Source organism: Thamnophis sirtalis, unplaced genomic scaffold (genome assembly GCF_051295495.1).
Source record: "Thamnophis sirtalis isolate CommonGarterSnake01/CBP01778 unplaced genomic scaffold, rThaSir2_p1.2 scaffold_13, whole genome shotgun sequence".
Lineage (NCBI taxonomy): Eukaryota > Metazoa > Chordata > Lepidosauria > Squamata > Natricidae > Thamnophis > Thamnophis sirtalis.
The window spans coordinates 21,701,338-21,711,239 of NW_028261393.1; positions in this window are offsets into that span (position 1 = coordinate 21,701,338).

The window sequence follows — 9,902 nt, forward strand, 5'->3', positions numbered from 1 at the left end:
CGTGTGGAGGTCTTCTCTATGTTCCCTCGATTGTTATTCAAGCGCCGCCCAGAGTGGCCTCACTTCCAAGGGGTTATTCGTACACAACACTACAGCAGGGGTAACGATAAGAATTATGGGACTTGAAGTCCACAGATCTTAAAGTGACCATGGTTGGAGACCCCTGCACTACAGCATCAAAGAAGCCAAGATGCAACCACACCATTTTTATACTACCATCATTTTGACTTTGCATCCTGTATGAATGCAATACGAACATTTACATTTAAATTTTACTATTATGCTAGGAAGGAAGGGACAGCATGAAAGATGCCATTAGAATAGAATAAGAAGAATAGAATAGAATAGAATAGGAATAGAATAGGAACTAGAGTAAGAATTAGAATTAAGTAGAGTAGAATAGAATAGAATTCTTTATTGGCCAAATAGGATTGGACACACAAGGAATTTGTCTTTGGTGCAGATGCTCTCAGTGTACATAAAAAGACAAGATACATTCGTCAAGAATCATAAGATAGAACACTTAGTCATAGTAGTCATAGTCATAGGGTACAAATAAGCAATCAGGAAACAATATAAATATAAATCGTAAGGATACAAGCAACAAGCAACAAATGGGAGGAGGTGGGTGATAGGAATGATGAGAAAATGACATTTGCTCAATGACAGGCAGAACGCATGGGGGATTTCAGAGTGACGTTTCATGCATGAAAGCTTTCAGAAATGAAAATACCATTGCCAACATTTGGACTTACAGGCATTAGACCAAAACAGAAACAAGGTTGGGTTAACTATTAGTCTATTTGCAACGTTTGAAAAACTTCTAAGCCAGTGTTTCTCAACCTTGGCAACTTTTAAGAAGAGTGACTGAGGAACTGAGAGTTGAAGTCCACATATTTTGCTAAGCTTGTGAGAAACGCTGGCTTAGACAATATTCTGATAAAGAAAATATGAATCTGAAAGGTGTGGGATAAAGAAAGCATTTCAAGAGGGATCCTTTTAGTTTTCAGGAGTCTAAAAACAAGGGAGGGGAGAGTACTTTAAATTATGCAGGATTGATGTCACCTATTCAAGGTGGTCTGGGACAAGGTGCAACGAACATGAATACAAACACTACCTTTACCGTAACTCTAAAGTTACAGTAACAAAATCTTGCAAATTGCAAGAGGTGTGTAGTGGGTCCCCTTTACAAAGGAGTGGCACCACTCAGGAGAGCTATTTCTACCAGCATGTGGGCCATCATATTTCTAGATTGGCCCTGATCCTTGTGGTTTTTTGCATGGCTTTGCCAACAGACTTGGGGACCAGGGGTATTGTGGAACCAATAAAGTAGCTGCACTGATTATTTTGATGAGTGGGATTTCCTTGTCTGTAACATTTATGTATTTTATATTGAGTTTTATTCTTGTTTTTCAATTGTGGTTTTATGATTGTGTTTCGATTTTATATTTCTTTTGTTTGTAAGTCACTCAGCGACACATATCTGGAATGACAGACAGACTGACTGAATGAATTCTGGAAATTCCCAGGGAGGGTGACCATGTATGATACAGAATGGATTTTCATTCCTTGCTTCAGAAGCTAGTATATGGGACCAACTATGATGCAAGTATCTTCATGTTCTCCAAAATAACACTTGATGGTTAACATACCACCAGCATTTTTCTCAATAATGCTTCCCCCTCCCTCCCTCCTTTTGCCTCTCACCAATTAGCAGAAGGAGTGTTTACTCTCCACTTGAAATGAGGAAAATCAACTGGTCCCTGCAGGTGAAAATGGATTAGAGTCCTTCTGTCAGTAGTGTCAATGGCTGCGATTAGCACTCCAATCTATTTTCAGGGACTTGCTAGCAAAGGCGAGAATCATATCAAGGCCGCTGGGATCACTTTAGAGAGAGTTTCCGTCAACTGTCAGTTTGGACAAGACATGCCAGCTTAACCAAGGTGGGGAAGGGTTCCACTTAGATGCTCAGGATAGGCAGAAATCCAGCCATTAGAGAAAGGGGAGAAAGAAAAGAAAAGAAAGAAAAGGAGAAAGAAGGAAAGAAAGGAAAAAGAAATATAATGACTATATAGACTATATATTTAGTACACAGATTTTTCTGGGCTTTAGAAGATCAGTACTGAGATATTGTTCAGTTTTTTTGCAGACATTCCAACTGAGGCACAGTGCAAAAATTTTAAAAATGCAAAATAATATCTTGAAAAACCCAGATCAATATCTCAGAATTGATATTCCAAAACCCAAAGGTCTTGATGTCTATGGAGCTTCTCAGTCATCCAGGTCATGGTTATCCCAAAGGGGTTTTTTTCATGAGGCAACTGGACTTTCTGGTTTTTCTTTTGAAGACGTTTCGCTTCTCATCCAGTCAGAGCTGAAGAAGCTTCTTGGATGAGAAGTGAAATGTCTTCAAAGAAAAACAAGAAAGTCCAGTTGCCTCTTGAAAAAGTACCTTTGGGACCAGAAGTCTTAACTACTAAATATTTACAACAAACCCAGGTTCTGACTAGTTCAAGAAATCCATATCACTGGACAGACTAAATGCTATTGTGCAGTTTGTGATTCTGCGTAGCAGGAACCTATACCTTTTTCTACCATGTTAGGTGGGCCAAACTGTCATTTAAAACACCATGTAGGGTCAATTTGTTTTGGCTCAGCATATATTCTGAACAACACACTGCATGTTATTAACCTGGGTTAGGATGTGCTGTGTTGTATAAACCCAGCAACTATGGGCAGGGGCTAGATAATTTTCAGGCCTCAAAATGCAGATGTCATTTTAAGACAAGATTGGACATATTTTATTATTTCTATTAATATATTTATTCATTTGTTTAAAAGAGGAAATATCATACCTTCATCCCCACAGATCCCAGCACCTTGTTAGCCCTTCTATAATTGATTTGATTTAGGACTTGGCATCAAGAGATCCAAAATGATGGACCTCTTAACAATGTTCCAATATCTCAGGGGCTGCCACAAAGAAGGGGTCAACCTATTCGCCAAAGCACTGAGGGTAGAACAAGAAGCAATGGGTGGAAACTAATCAAGGAGAGAAGCAATCCAGAACTAAGGAGAACTTTCTTGACACTATAATTAATCACTGGATTAATTATTGCCTCCAGATATTGTGAATGCTCCAACACTGGAAGTTTTAAAGAAGAGATTGGATAACCATTTGTCTGAAGTGGTGTAGGATTTCCTGCCTAAACAGAGGTAGGACTAGAAGAATTCCAAGGACTCTTCCAACTCTTCTCTTCTATTGTCTGACATGTGCTCTTAAAATATCCCTTGTACACCCAATGGTGACCAGGTTTAATACTCCCAATTGTTGATAATTTTAATTGCTATTATGACCACGAGGCTGCTGAACTTCCCTTGGGTGACCACTCTTCTTAAACCTGCAACAAATTTTTTATCAATAGCTAATAGCTCTTTGCATCCTATTAACTGCTAACCAGTAACAGTTGTCAACAAACTTGCCATTTGTTCTTTTAGGATTTTTTGTTCTAAATTATTGTATTCTGTGCTGAACTTTAATTGGGTTGGTCTAGGATGGTATATTCAATTTTGATATGATTTGATTTATTAAATGTGTATGGCTGCCCATCTCATTTATGTAACTCTGGGTGACTGACAGATCAAACAAGATAAAAACAGCTAATAATTTAAAAAAAACCTCACTAGTATAAAAATAGCAACCAAGAAACTCATTTATTTTATTAGTGACATTGATACCTCATTCTTTCTATTGAAACTCAAGATGATATGAGGGAGACATTTCTCTTAATTTTCTTTCCAACTCTCTTATTCTGTAATTCTTTCTCCAGTGATGATCCAGTTAGATAGGTTGAGCTAAAAAAGAATGACTTGTCTAAAGATATCAGGAAACTATCTAACTGGGTAGAGACAGTGAATCTGTGTTTCCACAGAAACCAGTGTTTCTCAACCTTGTCAACTTTAATATATATGGAGTTCAATTCCCATATTTCCCCAAGAATTCTGGGAGTGAAGTCCACATGTCTTAAAGTTGACAAGGTTGAGAAACCCTATCTTAAGGCCTCCATTTCACAGCTCTACTGTACAGGTAGTCTTTGATTTATGATCACAACTGCAACCCTGATTTTCCTCCATTAAGCAAGGTGGTTATTAAGTGAATTACCCATAATTTTATGACATTTTTACCATGGTTGTTAAGTGCACTTGTCACTTAATCACTGCAGTTGTTAAGAGAATTGTGTGATCCTGAAGCAAATCCAGCTTCTTCCATTGACTTTGTTGGGAGCTGGCTGGGAAGGCTACGAGTGGCAATCACATGACCCTGGAACCCTGCAACTTTCATAAAGACAACATACCAATTGCCAAGTGCCTGAATGTTGATCACGTGACTGTGGGGATGCTGCTCCAGTTGTACATGTGAGGACCAGTTTCCTAAGTCTCACTGCTTTTGCAACTTGGAAGAGTTGCTGAACAAATGGTTGTAAATTGAGGACTACCAATGCAGTTCTCAATAAAGAGATATTTTCCTATTCGCTGGTATTGTTCTCCATATATCCTTTTGCTTGTATTTTTTTTTAAATTGCATTAAAGCATCCCAACTCCTCTCCATGCAGTACTTTGTGGTTGGATTGGGTTTACAAATCCTGATTCAGCCTACTGGCTGAGACTCTCATTGGCTCTGTTGACCTTGACCACAACAGATCAGAGAAATTCCTTTGTTGATCTGTCCCTTTTGAAATTGATTTCAACTGGCTCTGTAAGTGAGGAAGGATGGAGAAAACTCAAGGGTGCCACGTGTTGATTCCTTTGTGTAGGTGCCAAAGGAGTGGATGAACAAAACCAAGAAGACCACTCCAAATGTCCATTTTGGAAGGTCCCAAGAAGGTCTCCTCAGGTGGGAAGGGGGACCACTGTGTTCCACAGGTCAGGATGCCAGCACTTGTGAACGTGAATGGATGGAAACACCATGACTTGAGATAAATCCCATCTGACAGGTTTTGCAGTAGATCCGTTCAGAGCAAAAATGCCTGGTCCCCTGTCATCCAGATTGAAATTATTAAGGAAGACAGACATCGCAGTGACAAGGCAGAGCCTCGGGCAACCACACTTTCCGGCTGCTCGAGCTCTGAAGGTCAGAGCTCACATTGTACAAAATACTTAAAAAACACACTTGTGCATCCATGCACAAACACACTGGTACATGTACCAGAACTTTTGCTTTGTTGAGAATAAGCCAAGTGTTTTTAAATTACAGAGAGATTTATATAATATAAAGTACATTATCAGAAAAAAGAAGGGTCTGTGAGCCTAACGGGTGTTAGAGTCACAGCCTCAAATCCTGGCAAATCCAAAGACACGTTGTTGTTTTTCTTGGCAAAGCATAAAAAGGGTCTGCTTTTATATCCAGAGCAGTGTTCTTCAAATTTAAGATGTGTGGATTTCAATTCCCAGAATTCCCCATGATCTCATGACCTCATGATTCATTTAACAACTGTAATGTTTCATTTAACAACAGTGGCAAAAAAGACAGTAAAATCAGGCGTGATTCATTTTATAACTGCCTTGCTTAGCAGGTTTCATGCCATTTCTATGGCATTGAGGTAATTAGAGGTCAGTTGTGCATTTTATATTTTTGCTTTCCTATCATTTTAAAAGTTATCTCTTGAAAATTGAAAATGACACTGAGATGTTTGAGGGCCAAAATCTTAAGTTTTTATGGGATGTATAGAACCAAAAGTCTTCTTGCATTTTTATTTTGTGTTCAGCATGTTTCCCATGACTTAAACTTGTGTGTAATGTGCAGCTTGGCCGTAAATCTTCAGGTCTTTGTAATGTTCGGAGCAGAGACTGTTTCCAACATGCTGAAATAATCGTGGAATATAATCTTGCATCAGTGGTGGGCTCCTACCGGTTCAGACTGGTTCAGCCGAACCGGTAGTGGTTTGGTGGCCTGGGTCGCTGGAACTGGCAGCGACCCAGGCCTGCCATGCCCCTGAACTGGTTCTTTGGGCGACACTGTAGGCACCGCCATCTTGGTTTTTGCTTCTGCGCATGCGCAGAACAATTTTTATTGCACTGTGCATGCGCACGGATTAAGCGCTCACACGAGTGAACTGCAGAAGTGCCTGCCGGAACCCACCTCTGTCTTCATTTAATCATGAGATTGTTCTGGGTGGAGGTTATTGAGGCCATTAAACTAATTATCATTGTTAGTTTAATTATTGTATGAGAGCATTTATATGGCTGTTTATTGGTTTTGATGATGTTGAATGTTTTTGAATTACAGCATTACTGCAGACATTGCATTGTTGATAGTGTAATGTTCAATTGTGGACATTTTAATAGTCCTTGTTTGACCTAACAAGAATTCATCTGGATTTGGTAGTGTGCAAATTAAATAAATAAGAATTAATGAAATAAAATGTTCTTTATTATACCTCTCCAGGAATTCATTTTCCACCTCACACTTAATAAAAAATAGGTACTTTATAGTGCCTTCATTCTGATAGCAAGAAACTTGCAAACTTTTTCTTCTTTTTTCTTTCTTTCTCCCTCTCCTTTTCTCCTCTCCTAAGTTTAATTCTGAACAGCCGGCTGTGTTCAGCCTGACTGGTTTGTTATGGCTTATAATTTGTGTTAGGATTAATTAACTAATTACCGACAAATGTCCATTGGCAAGATTCTGCTTCTGCTTGTCAACTTGAAGTATTTAATTATTTTAATAATTTACTTTCATCTTCAGAATTTATGCTCTTCCAAGAGCGTTTCTAGGCATCTTTTAATTATTATTCTAGGCTTTCCCCCACTTTCACTAAGATGGCAGCTGAAGGTGGGAGAGAAGAAAGGCTGATATAATTTCCTATTGTAGATAATCAGCCTGCAATGATATTAGGAAACTTGGGTTTGTATCCTCTCAGTACAAGAAAATAATTAGGCACTGAGATTCATGATTTCTCCCAATATTCATTCATTTGCATTAATAAGAAAATGGGTACATTTAATTCAGAACAAAACCAAAAACCCCTCAAGCACATTTCAAAGTATCCTTAATTCTGAGTTCTGAAAACAGCTGCCTTACTCCACCAGGTTAATTTTTCTCTGTAGTCATCTCAAAACGAGGATAATATTGAATTTAGCCTGGTTAAATTTACTCCTTAAAAGGGCAAACTAAAGCTACAGATTCATATGAATAATTGTTAGGAGTGCATCCCAGATCTCAGAGACTGGGAAATAAAAAAGCTGATTAGCTTTATCTTAACATGAATTCAGTCATTACATCTAAGGTAAAGGTTCCCCTTGTACATATGTACTAGTCATTCCCGACTCTAGGGGGCGGTGCTCATCTGAGTTGAAGCTGAAGAGCCAGCGCTGTCCAAAGATGTCTCCATGGTCATGTGGCCAATATGACTAAATGCCAAAGGTGCACGGAATGCTGTTACCTTTCCACCAAAGGTGGTTCCTATTTTTCTACTTGCATTTTTTACATGCTTTCAAACTGCTAGGTTGGCAGAAGCTGGGACAAGTAATGGGAGCTCATTCCATTCACGGCACTAGAGATTCGAACCACTGAACTGCCAACCTTTCTGATCGACAAGCTCAGTGTCTTAGCCACTGAGCCACTGCGTCCCCGTCACTACATTATTATGATCTTTCTGGGAATTATTTTTATCTAATATGATTTAAAATTATTATTTGGGTGCAGCAAAAACATTATTTATAACCCAACCTCAGGTTCCTTCCCAGATAATTTAATTATGTGTATATTTAGACTACCTTGTAGGATTGTCAACAGTAAAGAACCGGAAATAACAAATATGCTATGGAACAGTGAAGGTGCTGGAAAAGATAAGACAGTTACCATGAAATATCTATATCTAGAAAAATCAGAATAGGGCAGGAAAGTGACACTTTAGGAAAGTAAAAGTTTGCTTTTGAAGATATCAATAGAAATAATATTGATGTTTTTGAATTTTGTCAGTGGAGAAGACTCCTGAGAATATTGTGGAACACCAAGAAAATAACCCAATCAATCGTCAGACAAATAACTCAGAATTCTCACTTGAGGCAGAAATGACCAGGCTCAAATTATCACATTTTGGACATATTATGGGAAGATCTAGCTCTTTGGAGAATCCTAAAATATGCTAGGAAAGGTGGAAGGAGAGAGAAGAGGATGACCATCAGCAAAATGGATAGAGTTGATTACACTTGCAATGGGTGCCCCATTAGGAGATCTGAAGGACGATGCTGGAGAAAGATTATTTTGGAGGTGGTCTATTTACATAGTCATTAAGAGTTGACACTAAGTTGATGGCATATAATAGGAATGTAGAATGTAGTCCAGATGTGCAGCAGGGAGGGGCGTTTTCCTAGCGACCAAAAGGACAACAAAGCTTGAAAACCTTGGCACACAGGATAAAGGCAAAGGTGGATCCTTAGCAATTCACAGAGTAGATCTAGCAATTATGCAGATTGTAGTTTTTAGTCTAGAATTTTTTTCAATAGGCAAACACAATAAAGAAACTACTCACAAATAACTTCACATGTTGTTGTTGGTTCCTCATGCCTTACACATAATTCAAACAATCTTGTTTTTTGCTTTTTTATTCCTTCATTGTAATATAAATAAAGTGATGATGATACAGTAATGATGATGAATAGGTAACGGTTAGGGTTAGGTTTCCCCCCAATTATTATTATTACTGTAGCACAACTTTAGCCTCCATGTGCCAGCAATCAGGAGGATACCCAAAATGAAAGTACTATCAAGTTGACTTCAGAGCAATTACTTAGGCAGCATATGTAGTATTATGAAAGCAAAATAAAACCAAGTCAAGGAATATTTTGGCATATTGTGGCTAAGAAATATATTTATATAATTGACATAGCTGCTCATCTCACACAGGTGATTCTGGGTGGCTTACAAGATTAAACAAACAAGCCAAACACAATCCCCAAGGATAAACTAGATCCTGCTCAGATCTTCAATGCCTTGCAAAAGTCAAATAGGGCTGGGATTGTCTGAATCTGAAACTCAAAATATTGATTGCTCAATAAGACCCAATTAGAAAATTTATTATTGAGTCAACAAAGGGTAAAGAGAAGACTGTACAGAGATGTGGAATAGGCCCAGTCAGGGGCGTGGAAGGAGCCAGACACAAGCAGTCAATCAAAACCTACCTGGGATAGGTGTGACACATGTTAAAAAGAAGTGGGGCTAAGATCACACCTACCCAGTCATGTCTACTCTTTGGATCTGGCTTTGCATTGCCTCACCATCAATGTCAAAGTATTTGGGCTGTGTAGAACACAACAGTGTGGAATAAGCCCTGGCGCCTTTTTACATGTGTCATACATAAAAAAGGGGCCAAGCTTTAGTTCCAGACCTGTAGCTGCCATCTTGCCTTTTTTGACCTGTACCATGGACACCCTGCCTGCAGTGGTTGGATTCAAAAATTTTTTACTACTGGTTCTGTGGGCGTGGCGTGGCTTGGTGGGCAGGGATTGGTGGGCCTGGCAGGGGAAGAATACTGTAAAATCCCCATTTCCTCCCGACTCCAGGGGAAGGATACTGCAAAATCCCCATTTCCTTCCAATCAGCTGAGACTCAAAGGCAGAGAATAGATGGGGGTGGGGCCAGTCAGCTGTGGTATTTGCCGGTTCTCTGAACTACTCACAATTTCTGCTACTGGTTCTCCAGAACTGGTCAGAACCTGCTGAATACCACCTCGGTCTGCCTGGGGGAAAAAGGCTGCTAGGCAGCTTGCTAAAACATTTGCTATTTAAAAACAAGCTTTGGAATCTTTTTGGTTATCTTTACCTGTCGTTTTCTTCTTCAACTGGGCACCATCCAACCATTTGCACCACACTGTCAGATTGGGATGGGGGGGGGGAAGTCTCTG